Source organism: Stomoxys calcitrans, chromosome 5, assembly GCF_963082655.1.
Source record: "Stomoxys calcitrans chromosome 5, idStoCalc2.1, whole genome shotgun sequence".
NCBI lineage: Eukaryota > Metazoa > Arthropoda > Insecta > Diptera > Muscidae > Stomoxys > Stomoxys calcitrans.
In genome coordinates, this window is record NC_081556.1 from 64,476,662 (window position 1) to 64,496,638 (window position 19,977).

The 19,977-nt window shown below is 39.8% G+C and overlaps 1 protein-coding gene and 1 long non-coding RNA gene across 5 annotated transcripts in view; one reads left to right on the forward strand and one right to left on the reverse strand.

The window, feature by feature from the left end:
• The window catches only part of LOC106090829 (ankyrin repeat domain-containing protein 6), a 124,565-nt gene extending 112,213 nt beyond the window's left edge, over positions 1-12,352 (reverse strand). For 2 of the 3 annotated variants that reach the window (XM_059369262.1, XM_059369261.1), the window contains exon 1: positions 10,910-11,016. The gene's annotated coding sequence lies outside the window, so the exon portion shown is untranslated. Of the gene's footprint in view, positions 1-10,909; positions 11,017-12,262 lie in introns of those variants that run through there. The other variant, XM_059369263.1, reaches the window with a different exon arrangement.
• On the forward strand, positions 11,119-11,985 carry LOC131997754 (uncharacterized). 2 transcript variants are annotated; one of them, XR_009398396.1, is made up of 3 exons: positions 11,119-11,288; positions 11,343-11,569; positions 11,658-11,985. It is a non-coding gene; the product is annotated as an uncharacterized LOC131997754 (long non-coding RNA). The 2 variants fall into 2 exon arrangements; XR_009398395.1 differs by having other exon boundaries at positions 11,126-11,288; positions 11,687-11,985.
• Positions 12,353-19,977: the final 7,625 nt, after the last annotated feature.

Genomic DNA, 19,977 nt, shown 5'->3' on the forward strand with positions numbered 1-19,977 from the left:
AATTTCTTTAGGTGCAATGGGAGCGGTCGTTATCCAAGGACATTCACATTCACCCGGTAGCTATTTACCACATCTGCAACCGTGTCTGCATGAATGTTGTCTAGACCTGCTTGATATGCCGCTTGATCTAGAGGTTCTCTCTTGCAGCGCTGAACCTCAAGCTCTAGATCATGTAAATCTCCCTTAAGGCTTCTGGGCGGTGGATATCTATCCACAAGATGATGATTAGGATGGTCTCTGCGGTAACAGCCTAAAAGGTATTGCGTAGACAGCATGTAGTTATGTCTTCGCACTGGTAGGATCTTTGTCTCCTGATAGAGGTGGTCCACATGAGAACTGAGGAGACAACCTGCCGCAGTTCGGAGGGCGGCATTCTGACAGATCTGAATATTATTTCACTGCGTGTCGCAAAGCAGACGAGACCACACTGGCGCTGCATAACTTACCACTTACCAATTGCTTTGTACGTGGTCAACAAGGTTTCTTGTGACTTGACTTGGGTGACTTAAGGACCATGTTTCTACTTTTGACTTTATCGCAAATTGCTGTGGCATGTGGGAAGAATGTGGGAGCTGTCAAATGTGACGCCAAGTATTTTGGGACACTTGATGGTCCGAATCATTTCTTCATCGAATCATTTTTTCAGTCAGCTCGGTATTCACCTCACGCGTATTTGTAGTGAACAATGTGGCTGAAGATTTGGTGGCAGATATCTTCAGTTTTATTGCAGCGAAATATGAGGCAATTTCGTTGAAGTGGACGTTCAATCTATCGCAGATGTTAACAATGGTTGGGGGGCCTGATGATGATCCCATAATCGTACAATCGTCCGCATATGATACGATCTCTATGTTGTCTGGAGGGGGTGGAATGGAGGATAGGTAGAGGTTAAACAGTGACCGAGATACCACCTACCTTGGGGAACTCCTTGTTTCTATGGTACTTCGACTCCTTATCACTAAATTCCACAAATGACTGGCGACCGCACAGATAATTCACGACACAGCGTTTCAAGCCTGGCTGAAGGGACGTGTTGTCGACGTCCTCAAATAGTTTGGCACTGACCGTGTCGAATGCCTTCGATAGGTCCACTTCCACGAGGACCGTCCTATCACATGGCCTGGGCTGATTGAAGCCACGGCAAATGTGTGCGGTGATGGCATGCAAAGCAGTTGTTGTGCTATGCAGTCTTCGAAGTCCACGTTGATGCTCGGCGAATGGAAATTCTCCTAAGAGGCTCGGGAGGAGTAATGCCTCATGCATCTTTACTACTGGTGAGAGAAGGGATACCTGTCTATACGACTCTCCCCAAACCCGGGTCCTTTCCTGACTTCAGTAGCCGGATCACTCTGCTCATTTTCCTGACATCGGGAACTATAATAGTGTTCAAAGACAGGTTGAGGGCAGTAGTAAGATACTCAACACCAGATAAATCCAGATTCTTCAACATCAATTTAGAGATTCCGTCGGGGCCCAACGCCTTGGATGATTTGACGCCACGGATGACATTCGTAACTTCGACCACGGTAAATTATGAGAGACCACGGATACGGCGAATGGCTCTCCTCCTTGCCCTGTCACTTGCGGGTTGCGCAATAAATTGACGGTTGAACAACCTGGCGCATCTTTTCGGACCAGTCACGGTTACTTCGCCAAAAGTAACTGAGGTCCTGTCATCCCGTCTACCGGGGTTCGAGAGCGACTTAACAGTAGACCACAGCTTGCCTAAACCGTTGCCTAAGTTACATTACTCCAAGTTTTCCAGCCACAAACTCCGCCTATGTTCGTTGACTACCCTGCTTATTTTCAGATTCAGCTCGCTGATTCTGGGGTTAATGGGGTCGATACAACGAATCCCATCATGCTCGTCTGCGAGTACCACTGCCTGTGCTGGAATATTGGGCCGCACTTGGGTATAAAGCGAGTGGCTGTTGCGCTAATGATGTCTCGAAATTTCCTCTCGGCAATTAGCACATACGAGGGGTTGGCAGTTCACTGAAGCAGCGATTAGTATACTCTCTGAAGCCAGCTCGATCGGCCTTCTTCTGATTGATAAACGTCCGGCGCTCAGAGGTTATGAAGTCGGGTGGTCGGTCGATGGTGAGAATTATGGGGAGGTGGTCTGATCCCAAAGAGATGACGGCTTGCCAGAATACGTCACTCAGGAGATCAGGGGATGCAATGGAAATGTCTGGCGAGCTGCTGCACCTCCTCCTAATTCTAGTGGGGACATCCTCATTCACCGTACAAAACGTGGAGCTTTAAATCTGCTCTGCCAAAACCATGCCACGCTGGGGAGAATGCCATGAAATGTGATGCGCATTAAAGTCCTCTAGAACCAGACGATTACGGCCAGATAGTAACCCACTTATGTCGGGGTTGTAAGCTTGACCATTAATTTGGACACAGCCACCAACCGGCGGTATGTGCACGATGTATAGCTCTATCTCGGCAGTATCAACCCTAACGGAATGGTGTATCACGAATGCCAATCCCCCACCACCATTCCTTGAGCGATCCTTACGTAGCACATTGTACCCGCTGTGCAGCTGTGCAAGCTGCAGGTGTTGGTCAGCTTTGATCGCTGTGAGCAATATGTTCTTCCTTCTCATAAAATCCACAATCTCATCGATCTTGCAAAAATGGCACACATCCAGGCAATGGCCGGGTAATATTTGGGCTAGGATGCTGCTGTTGCGTATATTGCCGCACGGGAGAGGTCGGTGGGGTCACATAGTCCTACGGCGACGACGATTGTGGCCCACTGCTGGCTATGTTCGCACAACACCTTGCAACATATCCAGTGTGATTATACTGCCGTAGTGTAGTGAGGCCAGAGCATGATCGGAAATGTTACCACTCCATGCACCGGTTACACCTCACCGACACCGACCGATGATGGAGGCCGTTCTGGCCAACCGAACATAACCAGGGTTCGGGGTTGTCTTCAATCCCGGCACGGACCAGAAGCGTAAGGAGAAGGCACTCCGGGATGTGCCTCTCCCATGACGAAAATAGACGAACACGTACACTGAGGCGGCACCCTTGCTGATGAAGGGTTCCATCGGGTCAATCCGGTGCGTACAACCGGCTGCCATGGGGAATATGATGAAAAGTTGCAGTATTTCTAATGTCATTCCCCGGCTCTCATCGTTAACAGATATCGGTACTTAGATGGGGACACAATACCAGACATGAACTAACCTAAGGGCGTGATATTAAAAACAATTAAGAATTTTGTAAGTAGCACGGAATTCTTGACTTAGATTTTCTTTTTCGAGATTAGGTTTAGGTAATGGACAATGGACAATGGGTGGATTGCCAATTCTGCTTGATAGTTGATCGTAGGTGTGCCTTATAACCAAAGCTTTTAGAGATAAATTTAATTTATTGTCGAATTACAAATTGGTGATTGATGAAAGTGTAGGTGTCATCCTTCGATCGCGAGCGTCGGATTATAGTGCCAATGTAGATGCGTCAATGATAAAGAATATTTTATCAAATATTCCGTAGTTGAGGCTAAAAGCGGAAAATTTTTCGCAAAAAGTGGTATTAGCGATCTCCTAATGTTTAACAGGGTATTGATATGCTAGTAGGGGCGGAAATATTTTTTGATGTTTTGGAAATGTTCAGTTTTGCAATAAGGGTTTAGGAGACTCTGTTAGGATTGGTGGTATGTGGCCCTGCGATAATGAACCATTTAGATAAGGAAGATTTGAGAAATAGAAGGGATTCCACGAATAAGAAGGTTGACAGCGAACGAGAAGGAGTGTGGAGAAATTTTTGACAGCAGTGTTAAATTGGCAGCGGTTTGAAAATGTCTAGTGAAGTTGCCATTTTAAAAGAAGATAGTGTAAAGCGACTCGTAGGATAGTGTAAAGCGACGTGTTTTGCTCTCGAAAGGAAGCTTGAGAAACAAAAATTGTTGTAAGTGAGGTAACACTAGTTTCTTCGGGCATATCTGGACTATGATCCATGTCGATGTTGACAAAGTCAGATTAAAGTATGTTTATTATTTGCCACATCATCGTGTGTTGCACCCGGAAAGTTCCACTACTAAGTTAAAAGTGGTCGTTCATCACTTCTAATGTATCGCTGAATGATACGCTAAACACAGATCCAAAGATGCATGGAAGTTTGTTTAAAATCTTGCTCAGATTTAGGAGGGTAGGTTTTTGTTCTCTGTTGATCTTGAGAAAATATATTAACAGATCTGGATAGTAGGGTGTGATACGAAGTTTCAGCAGTCATTCTGGTGATAGAAAAACAACGAACCTAGTAGAACATATGTTCTCGATATGGTCACGTATGGCACTGCTGCAGCTCCGTATTTAGCAGTGATGTGTTTAGAAACAATTTCGAGATGGAATAAGGACGAGTTTCCAATGGAGGCTGAGCCAATTGGATGTGATTTTTATGTTAGGTTAGGTTGAAAAGAGGGTGCAGATATTATTATTTGTCGTCCACTACCTTAAATCGGGTCGACCCGAAAGGCTTCGGGTTAAGCAAGTTTATTGACGGCAGTTCTCTGGCCAAATCGTGTGCCATTTCATTCCTCCTTACTCCGTTATGGCCCGTCACCTAAACGATGCGGATTTTGCCATTCTTAGAGAAGGCGTTAATCTCCTTCTTACACTGCAAGACTGTTCGTGACCTTACCCTGCTGGTCGCTATTGTCCTTATGGCCATTTTACTGTCCGTAAAGATGTTCACAATCGACGTCGTAGCGTTAGGTCCTCAATGTAGATCCCAAGGCCCACTCTGTCCCCTAGCTTTGGTCCATCTGTGTAACATGATATTTCAAACGGAAATATTAGGGTTCCGCCTATGCCAAGGCAACTTGACTTGCCGTGCGTGGGAATAAACACCACCTTTGCCCACTGCCATGCTTTCGGATTATATGCAAGACCTAGGCACGCTGTAAAAATAGTGACCAGAGGAGGCGCAAGATAGTCGGCCTCCTTTTGTAGTAACTTAAATTGTTTGAAGGTCCTCAAAGCTTCCTTGACCATAAATTCCGTAATTATACACCTTCGATCAACATCATTATTCCAAGATTCCGGTGTCTCCGTAAGTCCTTTCGTATCCTGTGGAAAATGTGTTTTAATCCAAAGCCTCAACATGTCCTCTATTTTTTCTGCTTTCACTTCCATGTCGTCTACTAACGTTTTAGTTTGGACTTTGATTTTCGAGAAAAACTTTTTCATCTTGAAGCGTCATTAGTGCTATCGACCTGGTCGCAGAATAGCTTCCAGGAGACACGTTCTGGTAATCTTATTGTATTCCTTGAGGCGTGAGTAATACACACCCCAATATACTTCCGCTTTTTTATGACGTGCTCTGTTATAAAGTCTGCGGACCTCTTTCCCAATGTTGCGAATCTCCCCGGTAATCCAGAGTTTTTCTTTGCCTGATTCCCTTTTCCGAAGAAGACAACTATCTTCGAAAGAATCCACTTGTGCAGTCGTAATACTGTTGACATTGTCGTCACTGTCTCAATGCTTGGACAATCTAAATTATCTTGTCCAAGTCTTCTTCTGAATAGTCTTCCGAATTTTGGCCAGTTGATTTTCAAATTATTACGGAAGCTTATCGGATTCGGCGCTGGCCGTGCCATCTAAACCTAATATAGCGATGGCCTAAGAAGGAATGCTTCATGGAAACACTCCAATCCTGAACCTCATCGATTAAATTTTCTCAACGTATTGTAACATCTAAGCTTTGCGTTTTAATAAATTGAAGGAATTTTAAAATTTTTTCGTTTAAAATGCCAATATTCTACTCTACGTATCTCCCACTAGAGTAAAAACAAATTATTTATTTAATTTAAATCACATCTACGTATAATCCTCTTTAACGCATACTAATCTAAACAGAGATTTAGATTAAATTTTCTTTATAGAGACCAAAAATTGAAATTACCTTTTTTCAAATTATTTGATTTGTAACTCAGAATTTTTGACTTTAGTGTCAAACCTAAGTATGTAAAAGCTGCCGCGAAAATTTAAAAGAAAAAAATTAATTTGTCGAAATTTTTGAATACTTTAAAAGATATCCCGCACATTCGAACACTTCCCAGCTAATAAAAAAATTTTAAAATCTGACCTCTTTGAGCAGCCCGAACAAAATATTTTAGCGTCAAGATGTCCAACTTTGAGGACACCCTAATGGGCCCCCGGCCCTCTAGGGCCCTTAAATATTGCATATAATCAAATTTATATTAATAATAATACATAAATATTTTTGAAGCCTTTGGAAGAAATCCTACCAATATTTCATCAGAACTTCATAATTTAGGAGCATTCCGAACTGACCATCGCCTGTACAAGGAATTGAAGCATAAAAATTTGATTCTTGATATGCAAAGTGAAGCCATTAAAATTTAGACAAAAAGGTATTCGTTAAACAATATTTTTTTCAATTGTGGAACACTAATGTATCGGAACGATCCAGCCTTCCCAGCGACTGGCCAAGAATCACTACCACATATAAGTATAAAACAACAACACAGTACCTGAATTTATGTGCACTAATTTTATCTTAATAAATTTAAATAAATAGCCACGCTTTTGATTTTATTTTTCTTCTTTATATAAATGATGAAAACATTTCATAAATTGTAGAATAGGATTTCGTGAATATAATAAATTTTATGAAACGTTTTCTTAAATTTTATAAAAAATGTTCGTAAATGTTGTTTGATTTTCATAAATATTATGACATGTTTAATTGTATTGAGATTTGGTGTTTCATTAATTTTATGAAAAACTTTATTAGGATTATTATTAGGATGCGTTTGAAGATTTTTTTTTTTCATAAATGCAATGATAAAATCATTAATATCATGAAAATTGTTCCTTCTGTGTGACTTGTTTCTTCCGCTGAAAAGAACAACTTCCTTCTTAAGGCTAGTACTATATTCATGTTCATCCTTTTTTCGTCATGGGAGAGGCACATCCCGGAGAGCCTTCTCCGCACGCTTCTGGTCCGTGCCAGGACTGAAAAGAACCTAGGACCCTGGTTCTGTTCGGTTTGTCAGAACCGCCTCCATCATCGGTCGGTGTTGGTGAGGTGTAACCCGAGCATGGAATGGGTACATTTCCAATCTTGGTCTAGCCTACGTCACTACGGGAATATGGTCAAACTGAATATGTTGCAAGGTGATGTGCAAACATAGACACCACCCGTGCTGATATATATGCAACAGCAGCATCCCAGCTCCAACCTTGGCGTGTAAGTGCCGGGAAGTGTGTCTTTTTTAAATTGAATTGCAATTGTATGAGAGGCAAGAGTCGGAAGAACATATTGGTTGCAACGATCCAGGGGCACAGCTGTCCAACACCTGCAGCTTGCACAGTTGTCACGGATACAATGTGGTACATTAGGATCGCTTTGGGAATGGAGGTGGGCGATTAGCCTTTGTGATACACCATTCCGTGCAGTATAGACCCATCTCGCCTGTGTCTGGCATAAGTGAACCCAACATAGAGTACATGGGTATAGCAATCAGGTCCGGTACTGCCGAGATGGAGCTATACAACGTAAATATACCGCCGGTTGGTAGTTGTGACCCAGTTAATGGCCAAGCTTACAAGCCCGACATAAGTGAGATATTGTCTGGCCAAATTCGTCTGGATCTGGGAGATTTTAATCCGCATCACATTTCATGGCATTCTCCCCTAGTTAACGACCAGCGGGCATAGCTTTGGCAGAGCAGATTGAGGGCTCCACGTGTCTGGAACACTTGGAGCCATGAAACTTAGGTACCGGTTTAGGCAAGCTGTGGTCTACTGTTAAGTCACTCTCGAACCCTGGTAAACGGGACGACAGGACCTCATTTACTTTTTGCGACTTAACCTTGACTGATCCGAAGAGGCGCGCTAGCTTCATGCATCAACCTTGAGTCGAGTACCTTACGACTGTCTTCAACCTGTCGTTGAACACTCTGATAGTACCTTACTCTCACCAGTAGCCGAGACACTTGAAGGACTACTACAATCGCCGAGCATCAGCATGGATTTCGAAGACTGCATAGCACAACAACTGCTTTGCATCGCGAATTATCTGTGTGGTCGCCAGTCATTTGGGGAATTTAGGGATACCAAATCAAAACACCGTAGAGTGAATGATATATCCGACACTGTTTAACCTCTACTTATCCTCCATTCTACACCCTCCAGACGGTATAGAGATCGTATCATATGTGGACGATTGTACGATCATGGCATCAGGTCCCCAGCCACTAATTTCTCTTATTTCATTGCAAGAATTTTTAAGATATCTGCCACCAAATCTTCAGCCACATTGTTTACTACATACACGCATGCGGTGCGTAGGAAGCTGAAAATTATGGTCGACGGAGTGACAATTCCGACCATCAAGTGTCACAAAATGCTTGTCAAGTTTGACACCTTTTACAAATTCTTCTCACGTGCCACAGCAATTTGCGATAAAGTCAAAAGTAGACTCTAGGTCCTCAAGCCACTTGCCGGCAGCACTTGGGGTTCAGACAAAGAAACCTTCAATCCCATGGCAGCCGGTTGTATGTACCGGATTGACTCGATGAATTCCTTCATCGGCAAGGGCTGCCGCCTCAGTGTACCACACACTACTACTACAACAACAACAAAGAAAAGTTGTTGAACCCGTACAAGGCAATTGGCCGGTCTGTGATAAGTTATGCAGCGCCAGTGTGATCTCGTCAGCTCTGTGACACGCAGTGGAATAATATTCATATCTGTCAGAATGCCACTCATCTAGCTTTGATGGGCTGTCTCCTCAGTTCTCACGTGGACCTCCATCAGGAGACAGCGATCCTACCCGTGCACAGACATAAATAACTACATGCTGCCTAAGCAATACCTTCTGGGCTGTTATCGCAGAGACCATGCAAATCATCATCTTGTGAATAGGTATTCACCGCCCAGAAGCCTTAAGGAAGATCTACATGATCTAGGGCGTGAGGTCCAGCTACAAGAGACAACCTACAGATCAAGGTTGCGGATAGTGGAATATTCCATACGGAGCAGCTGCAACGACAGCCGGGGACAATCAGCGGTATCGAGCGGAGAGTCTCAGCGAGAGGTCGGGTAGCACCGGATCTTGCACAAATACTGAGTGCTTATGATGCTCGATATGACATTGGTGCCATTAAATAACCAATGGCCACTCTGTTTCCGCGGCGATCGTTCATTTGGACCAGAACGAGCTTGCTCACCTACAGGAGCTTGACGAGGATCGTCACCTCCGCATGAAAATGTGGTTACAACAACAACTGCCCAGCCAGACTCACTTGTCTCAGACCAAGATCCCTCTGTGGGATGCGTACATCTTAGTCGCAAAGTTCCAGGATCTGGACACCCAACAGAATCAAGAAGCCGAAAGAACACAACACACGGCTACAACAACATTCAGTATCACATTGTAAAATATTAATAAAATTGTTATTTGTGTAGTGTTTCAAAAAACACCAGACGGATTTACGCCTATACCACTTTAGCGACCCAATTCGCTGTCGTACTTAGGAATTCCTGAAGGATATATCTACGAGCGTCGGGAAACTTTCACTTAACCACAATTTTATATTGTGAATTGCAATATTCCAAAGTAGGGGAGAGGTGTTCCTGCTAACCCATATTAAAAAAAAATGTATGGAGTATTGATGCCTAGAAACTCCAGCTCAGGCATGATTGACGTCAGTTTTAAATTATAGACAGCACCATCAACTTCAAGAAAGGCTACCATTATGTATTTCTTGCCAGCGAGAGAACATTCAATGTAGCCGACTAGGATGTGAAGGGCTGTTTAAGGGGACTTGCGCTAGTGTTGTTCTAGCCACATTTCTTTATATCGGCCAGAGGATTTTCAACTCAGAAACAATTTTCCCAACAACCTCCGACGACGCAGAATTTCAGTAACAATCTCTTCTGGCGCTTCGTTGCCCGTTAGAGAGCTTCCCGGGATATCTGCATCAACGAGTATTTCTAGTTTCCTCACTAGACATTGTCTATTACGTATTCTACCATATCCTATGTATGTATCCTACCATAATAGGTTTCGAGTATAGCATCTTCCTTAGACTAGAGGCCTCAGATATATCCTCCAAGGATATGCAGAATTGCACCTTGGACTTGTCCTGACCTTTTCCAGCTCACCCTTGTTTATTCCCAGCTCAGCCTTATAAACGTCCGAATCGTCTGGTGGCCTTATCGCTTTCGCCCTGTTGAGGAATTTTATGTTGCTCTTTAACCAATCAATTCAGGGACACTGCTTGTCCCATCGTAGAATTTACATAAACAGCAATTCCAACAAAAACGAAACTATTTCGATATATAGGTTCTCAAGATCAAACGAGCTTACAACTCATTGAAAGGAAATACAGTTAATATAGAAGAATCAGAAAACTGAGTGTCTTTCGTTCGTTTGGATTTCTTTTTTGACATCGACAAAAAGGTTATTAGTTGTTGTTATTGTAGCTTCATTTAGTATATGGAGGTAGCAACCTCGTCAAACTCCTTAGGCGAGCAAGCACATTCCTATCTACAGGACCGACCGCAGCGGAAACGTTATGGTCATTTGTTATTTAAGGACGCGTATAAATCGCCTTGTCATATCGGGTATCACAGGTACTCAGAGTTTAAGCGGCTTCTCAGTGAGATACACCACTCGATATCGCTGATTGTCCGCCACTGCAATTGCAGCAACTTCGTATTCGAACTAAGCTTTTTACGATGACAATGAACACCATGCAAATCGGAGCTTAAGTTCCAAACCGTGTGGTGCTGTCATCCCATGCCGGGAGCTATTAGTCGCCAAAATTATTAATTTGTATGAGTACTTTGCCACGGTTACGCAAAAAGAGAAAACATTGTTTCAAGCGACGTCGCGAATAATTACGACTGTGATTTACCTCAGAATATTGAAAAATGTAGTGTAGAAATTGAGTGTCCCTGTTATGCCCTTAAACCAAAGACCTAGAAATTAAGGATATTAGTAAGTTAACTAAGAAATTAAATCTGCGTAAAGCAAATGACATCGCTAACTTTCGATAGCACAAAAATTTATAAAATCACAGGGTGACACAAAGTAATAAAAAAATCCAAAAGTACGGAAATTATCAACCGTTTTTAGCTTCGATCGTCAGGAAATAAACTGAGTTATCTACTTCGCCCCGGTAGCCGAGTTGGTAGCGTGCTTGGATTACCAATGTAGGGGTCGTGGGTTCGATTCGCACCAGAAGCCTTGTTCTGTCGCTACTGTGGTATCACAATGGACTTAAAATTGTCTAAGTGAGTCTGTAAAGGACTGCCACTATTACATAACCTAATCCTATCTACTTCCAGCATGGAAGTAGATTTCCCAATTTAAAGGGGTAATCACTACCTTCAATTTGGAATATCACACATACCCCAGAACTGTTTTTTGTTGAACAAATCTTCCAGAGCAAGGATTAATGGCGAATTGCAAGATGTATGTCCCGATTGTAATCAAGGACCACACGATACACGCACCCCATCTTTGCAGCAGAGTTCCTGGATCTTGACACTCAACAGAATCAAGCAAACGAAAGGTAGGGCACAACAAACTGCTGAAAAGTTTATACTCCTAATTAAAAGAGACATCAATACCTTTAATTTGGTGTACCACACATACCTCAGAACTGTTTTTCGTTGAACAATCCTTCCAGATTTCTATTTTGGAACTAGAGGGCAGGACACAAAATTCAGCGTGGAAGCCATACATGAACATCGTTTAAAAAATGGCGCATACAAAATTAAAGGGGGGATCAAAACCTTAAACATGGCGTACCACGCAGAACAATCCTTCAAGATTCCTATTTCAAAACTGGTGGCAGGGCACTACATTCAGTCTGGAAGCCATAAATGGACTTCGTTCAAAAAAATGCGAACACCAAAATAAAGAGGAGATCAGTACTTTTAATATGTTATACCACACATATCCCAGAACTGTTGCTCGTAGAACAATCCTTAAAGTTTTCTGATTCGAAACTGGGGGTAGGATCCTAAATCCACTCTGAAAGCCATAAATGAACTTCCTTCAAAAAGGTGTGCACACCAAACTAAAGGGAGAATACCTTCAATTCGGTATACCGCATATATTTCAGAAGTGTTTTACATATAACAAGCTTTCCAGATTTCTATTCTGAACCTGGAGGTCACGACACAAAATTCAGTCTGTAGGCCATAAATGGACATCTTTCAAAAAAAAAAAAAGTACACAAAATTAAAGAGGAGATCAGTACCTTTAATTTGGTGTATCACACATAACCCAGAATTGTTTTTTGTATAACACTCTTTCCGGATTTTTATTTAGAAACTCGAATGCAGAACAGATACGGTTGATGGTAACATTGATGATCATAATACAGGGTGACATAATATGTTAAAAAAATTTCTACTTGAAGCCCAGTACGCAGCTCTAGTTTCGACGATGTTTCGCTCGCAAACACATGGCGCAATCAGAATGATTCGTTTGAAAGCCAATAATAATATATACAATTCCAGCCTAATTTTTCTTCCTAACACTCACAGTTCCGAGATATAGAATAATTTTATGTTGAGTCATTCTGGAAGTGACTTGTGCGGATGGAATATGTAATTTTCGTGTTTCTCGGAAACGACTTAACCGATTCGCAACAGGATTGATTCATTTGAATGCTAATAATTATATCTACATTACAGCCTTTTCCAAAGTATAGAATAATTTTTAGGTTGGGTCATTCTCAAAGTGTCTTGTGCGGATGAAACATATAATTTTCGTTTTTTCAGAAACTACTTTACCGTTTTGCAAATGCATTGCTTCGTATCAAAGCCAATAAAAATATATACAAAACAGCTGCATTTTCCATATCTATCGCTCACAGTTTCCGAGATTAGAATAATTTTATGTTGGGTCATTCGCGAAGTGTCTTGTTCGGATGGAATATGTAATTTTCGCTTTTCTCGGAAACGACTTAACTTATTCGCATTGGATTTTTTCTTATCAAAGCCATTAAATATCTCTACAATGCCAGCCTTATTTTGCCTACCTTACACTCACAGTTTCCGAGATATATAATGAATTTATATTGGGTGGTTCTCGAAGAGTCTTGTGCGGATGGAAAATGTAAATTTCGTTTTTCTCTGAAACGTCTTAATCGATTCGCAATCGGAATAATTCGATTGACAGCTAATAATAATATTTAAAATTCTAGCCTTATTTTGCCTACCTATTACTCACAGTTTCCGACATATAGAATAATTTTTTGTTGGGTCATTCTCGAAGTGACTTGTGCTGACGAAATACGTAATGCTCGTTTTTCTCGGAAATGACTTATCCGATTTGCAATCGGATTGATTTGTTTGAAAGCCAATAATAATATCTACAATTTCCGCCTTTTTTTTGACTACCTACCACTCACAGTTACCGAGTTATAGGATATTTTATGTTTAGTCATTCTCGAAGTGTCGTGTGCGAATAGAATATGTAATTTTGTTTTTTTTTTTTTTGGAAACGATTTAAGCGACTGACTATCGAATTGATTCGTTTTAAAGCCAATAATAATATCTACAATTCCTGCCTTATTTTGTCTACCAAACTCCCACAGTTTGCGAGATATAGGATAATTTGATGTTGGGTCATTCTTGAAGTGTTTTGTGCGGATGGAAAATGTAAATTTCGTTTTTATCGGAAACGACTTAACCGATTCGCAACCGGATTCATTCGTTTGAAAACCAATATAATATTTACAAGTTTAGTCTTTTTTGACTTCCTAACACTCCCAGTTTCCGAGATATAGAATAATTTTTTGTTAAGTCATTCTCGAAGTGACTTGTGCGGATGGAATATGTAATTTCCTTTTTTTCTCGGAAACGACTAACCGATTCGCAAATGGATTGATTCGTTTGAAAGCCAATAATAATATCTACAAATTCAGTCATATTTTGCCCACCTAACACTCACAGTTTCCGACATATAGAATAATTTAATGTTGAGTCATTCTCGAAGTGTCTTGTGCTGATAGAAAATGTAAATTTCGTTTTTCTCGGAAACGATTTAAGCGATTGTCAATCGGATTGATTCGTTTGAAAGACAATAATAATATCTAGAATTCAAGTCATATTTTGCCTACCTAACATTCACAGTTTTCCAGGTATAGAATTATTTTATGTTGGGTCATTCTGGGAATGTCTTGAGCGGATGGAAAATGTAAATTTCGTTTTTCTCGGAAACGATTTTAGCGATTGACAATCGGATAGATTCGCTTGAAAGCCATATCAAAAATTCCAGTCTTAGTTTGCCTACCTAAACCTCACAGTTTCCGAAATATAGAATAATTTTTTGTTGGGTCATTCCTGAAGTGACTTGTGCGGATTGAATATATAATTTTCGTTTTTCTCGGAAACGACTTAACCGATTAGCAATCGGATTGATTCCTTTGAAAGTCAATAATAATATCTACAATTCCAGCCTTATTTTGCCTACCTAACACTCACAGTTTGCGAGATATAGAAAAATTTGATGTTGGGTCATTCTCGAAGAGTCGTGTGCGAATGCAACGTGTAATTTTCGTGTTTCTCGGAAACGATTTAATCGACTGACTATGGGATTGATTCGTTTTAAAGCCAATAATATCTACAATTCCAGCCTTATTTTGTCTACCTAACTCACACAGTTTCCGAGATAAAGGATAATAGATATAGAGATATAGAATAATTTTATGTTGGGTCATTCTCGGAGTGACTTGTGCGGATGGAATATGTAATTTTCGTTTTTCTCGAAAACGACTTAGACGATTGGCAATCGGATTAATTCGTTTTAAAGCCAATAATAATATCTACAATTCCAGCCATACCTAACACTCACAGTTTCATAGGTATAGAAACATTTTATGTTTGGCCATTCTCGAAGTGTCTTGTGCGGATGAAATATGTAATTTTCGTTTTTCTCAGAAACGACTTAACCGTTTTGCAAATACATTTCTTCGTATGAAAGCCAATGAAAATATCTACAAAACAGCCGCATTTTGTCTACCTAACTCTCACAGTTTAAGAGATATAGGATCATTATATGTTGGGTCATTCTCGAAGCGTCTTGTCCGGATGGAAAATGTAAATTTCGTTTTTCTCCGAAACGACTCAACCCATCCGCAATCGGATTGGTTCCTTTGAAAGAACCAAAGATTGGTTCTCGGAAAGGACTAAACCGATTCGCGAATGGATTGGTTCGTTTGAAAGCCAATAATAATATCTACAATTCCAGCCATATTTTGCCTACCTAACACTCACAGTTTCGTAGGTATAGAAATATTTTATGTTTGGTCATTCTCGAAGTGTCTTGTGCGTATGGAATATGCAATTTTCGTTTTTCTCAGAAATGACCTAACCGTTTCGCAATCGGATTGAATCGTTGTAAAGCCAATAATAATATCTACAATTCCATCCTTGTTTTGTCTACCTAGCACTCACAGTTTCCAAGATATAGGATATTTTTATGTTGGGTCATTCTCGAAGTGTCTTGTGCGGATGGAAACTGTAAATTTCGTTTTTCTCGAAACGACTTAACCGATTGACAATCGGATTGATTCGTTTTAAAGCCAATAATAATATCTACAATTCCATCCTTTTTTGACTACCCACCACTCACAGTTACCGAGTTAAATGATATTTTATGTTTAGTCATTCTCGAAGTGTCTTGTGCGAATGAAATATGTAATTTTCGCTTTTCTCGGAAACGACTTAACCGATTCGCAAATGGATTGGTTTGTTTGAAAGCCAATAATAATATCTACAATTCCAATAATAATATCTACAATTTTGCCTACCTTACACTCACAGTTTCCAAGATATGGAATAATTTCATGTTGGGTCATTCTCGAATTGTCTTGTGCTGGAAAATGTAAATTTCGTTTTTCTCGGAAACAATTTAAGCGATTGACTATCGGATTGATTCGTTTGAAAGCCAATAATAACATTTACAATTCCAGCCATATTTTGTGTACCTAACACTCACAGTTTCCGAGGTAAAGAATAATTCGTTTTTCTCGGAAACGACTTAACCGATTAGCAATCGGAATAATTCGTTTGAAAGCCAATAATAATATCTACAATTTCAGCCTTTTTGACCACCTAATTCTCACAGTTTCCGAGATATAAAATAAATTTTTGTTGGGCCATTCTCGAAGTGTCTTGTGCGGATGGAAACTGTAAAATTTCGTTTTTCTCGGAAACGACTTAGCTGATTCGCAATCGGATTAATTTGTTTGAAATCCAATAATAATATCTACAAGTTCAGTCTTTTTTGACTACCTAACACTCCCAGTTTCCGAGATATAGAATAATTTTTTGTTGGGTCATTCTCGAAGTGTCTTGTGCGGATGGAATATGTAATTTTCGTTTTTCTCGGAAACGACTTACCGATTCGCAAATGCATTGCTTCATATGAAAGCCAATAATAATATCTGCAATTCCATCCTTGTTTTGTCTACCTAGCTCTCACAGTTTCCAAGATATAGGATATTTTTATGTTGGGCCTGGAAGTGTCTTGTGCGTTTGAAAGCCAATAATAATATCTACAATTCCAGCCATATTTTGCCTACGTAACACTCACAGTTTCATAGGCATAGAAACATTTTATGTTTGGTCATTCTCGAAGTATCTTGTGCGTATGGAATATGTAATTTTCGTTTTTCTCAGAAATGACCTAACCGTTTCGCATTCGGATTGAATTGTTTTAAAACCAATAATAATATCTACAATTCCATCCTTGTTTTGTCTACCTAGCACTCACAGTTTCCAAGATATAGGATATTTTTATGTTGGGTCATTCTCGAAGTGTCTTGTGCAGATGGAAACTGTAAATTTCGTTTTTCTCGGAAACGACTTAACCGATCCGCAATTGGATTGATTCGTTTGAAATCCAATAATAATTTCTACAAGTTCAGTCTTTTTGTCTACCTTACTCTCACAGTTTCCGAGATATAGGATAATTTTATGTTGGGTCATTCTGGAAGTGACTTTTGCGGATGGAATATGTAATTTTCGTGTTTCTCGGAAACGACTTAACCGATTCGCAATCGGATTGATGCGTTCGAAAGCCAATAATAATATCTACAATTCCAGTCATATTTTGCCTACCTAACATTCACAGTTTTCCAGATATAGAATAATTTTATGTTGGGTAATTCTGGAAGTGTCTTGTGCGGATGGAAAATGTAAATTTCGTAATTCTCGAAAACGACTTAACCGATTGACATTCGGATTGATTCGTTTTAAAGCCAATAATAATATCTACAATTCCAGCCTTTTTTGACTACCCACCACTCACAGTTACCGAGTTATAGGATATTTTATGTTTAGTATTTTTCGAAGTGTCTTGTGCTGATGGAAACTGTAAATTTTGTTTTTCTCGGAAACGACTTAACCGATTTGCAATTGGATTGATTCGTTTGAAATCCAATAATAATTTCTACAAGTTCAGTTTTTTTGTCTACCTTACTCTCACAGTTTCCGAGATGTAGGATAATTTTATGTTGGGTCATTCTGGAAGTGATTTTGCGGATGGAATATATATTTTTCGTGTTTCTCGGAAACGACTTAACCGATTCGCAATCGGATTGATGCGTTGGAAAGCCAATAATAATATCTACAATTTCATTTATATTTTGCCTACCCAACATTCACAGTTTTCCAGATATTGAATAATTTTATGTTGGGTCATTCTGGAAGTGTCTTGTGCGGATGGAAAATATAAATTTCGTATTTCTCGAAAACGACTTAACCGATTGACAATCGGATTGATTCGTTTTAAAGCCAATAATAATATCAACAATTCCAGCCTTTTTTTGACTACCCACCACTCACAGTTTCCGAGATATAGAATAATTTTATGTTGGATCATTCTGGAAGTGACTGGTGCATATTGGTAATTTTCGTTTTTCTCGGAAACAACTTAACGAATTGCAATCGGATTGATTCGTTTGAAAGCCAATAATAATATCTACAATCCCATACTGGTTTTGTCTACCTAGCGCTCACAGTTTCTGAGATATTGAATAATTTTATGTTGGGTCATTCTGGAAGTGACTGGAGAAGATGAAATGGATAATTTTTGTTTATCTCGGAAACGACTTTACCGATTCGCAATCGGATTGATTCGTTTGAAAGCCAATAATAATATCTACAATTCCTTACTTGTTTTGTCTACCTAGCACTCACCGTTTCCGAGATATAGAATAATTTTATGTTGGGTCATTCTGGAAGTGACTTGTGCGGATGGAATATGTAATTTTCGTTTTTCTCGGAAACGACTTTACCGATTCGCAATCGGTTTGATTCGATTTTGTCTACCTAGCGCTCACAGTTTCTGAGATACAGAATAATTTTATGTTTGGTCATTCTTGAAGTGACTTGTGCGGATGGAATATATAATTTTCGCTTTTCTCGGAAACGACCTAACCGATTCGCAATCGGTTTGATTCGTTTGAAAGCCAATAATAATATCTACAATTCCATACTTGTTTTGTCTACCTAGCACTCACCGTTTCCGAGATATAGATTATTTTTAGGTTGGGTCATTCTGGAAGTGACTTGTGCGGATGGAATATGTAATTTTCGTTTTTCTCAGAAACGACTTAACCGATTGCAATCGGATTGATTCGTTTGAAAGCCAATAATAATATCTACAATTCCATATTTGTTTTGCCTAACTAGCACTCACCGTTTCCGACATATAGATTATTTTTAGGTTGGGTCATTCTGTAAGCGATATGTGCTGATGAAATAAGTAGTTTTCGTTTTTCTCGGAAACGACTTAACCGATTTGCAAACGGATTGATTCATTTGAAAGCCAATAATAATATCTACAATTCCATACTAGTTTGGTCTAACTAGCACTCACCGTTTCCGACATATAAATTATTTGTAAGTTGGGCCATTCTGGAAGTGACTTGTGGGGATGAAATATGTAATTTTCGTGTTTCTCGGAAACGACTTAACCGATTAGCAATCGGATTGATTCGTTTGAAAGCCAATTATAATATCTACAATTCCATACTGGTTTTGTCTACATAGCACTCACAGTTTCCGAGATATAGAAAAATTTTTTGTTGGGTCATTCTTGAAGTTACTGGTGCAAATGATATAGGTTATTTTCGTTTTTCTCGGAAACAACTTAACCGATTTGCAATTGGATTGATTCGTTTGAAAGCCAGTAATAATATTTTCAATTCCGTTCCGACATATAGATTATTTTAAAGTTGGGCCATTCTGGAAGTGACTGGTGAAGATGAAATGGATATTTTTTGTTTATCTCGGAAACGACATTACGATTCGCAATCGGAGTGATTCGTTTGAAACCCAATTATAATATCTAAAATTCCATACTTGTTTTGTCTACCTAGCATTCACCGTTTCCGAGATATAGATTATTTTTAGGTTGGGTCATTCTGGAAGTGACTTGTGCGGATGGAATATGTAATTTTCGTGTTTCTCGGAAACGACTTAACCGATTCGCAATCGGATTGATTCATTTGAAAGCCAATAATAATATCTACAATTCGATGCTGGTTTTGTCTTCATAGCACTCACAGTTTCTGCGATATAGAATAATTTTATGTTGGGTCATTCTGGAAATGACTGGTGAAGATGAAATGTATATTTTTGGTTTATCTCGGAAACGACTTTACCGATTCGCAAATGCATTGCTTCATATGAAAGCCAATAATAATATCTGCAATTCCATCCTTGTTTTGTCTACCTAGCTCTCACAGTTTCCAAGATATAGGATATTTTTATGTTGGGCCTGGAAGTGTCTTGTGCGTTTGAAAGCCAATAATAATATCTACAATTCCAGCCATATTTTGCCTACGTAACACTCACAGTTTCATAGGCATAGAAACATTTTATGTTTGGTCATTCTCGAAGTATCTTGTGCGTATGGAATATGTAATTTTCGTTTTTCTCAGAAATGACCTAACCG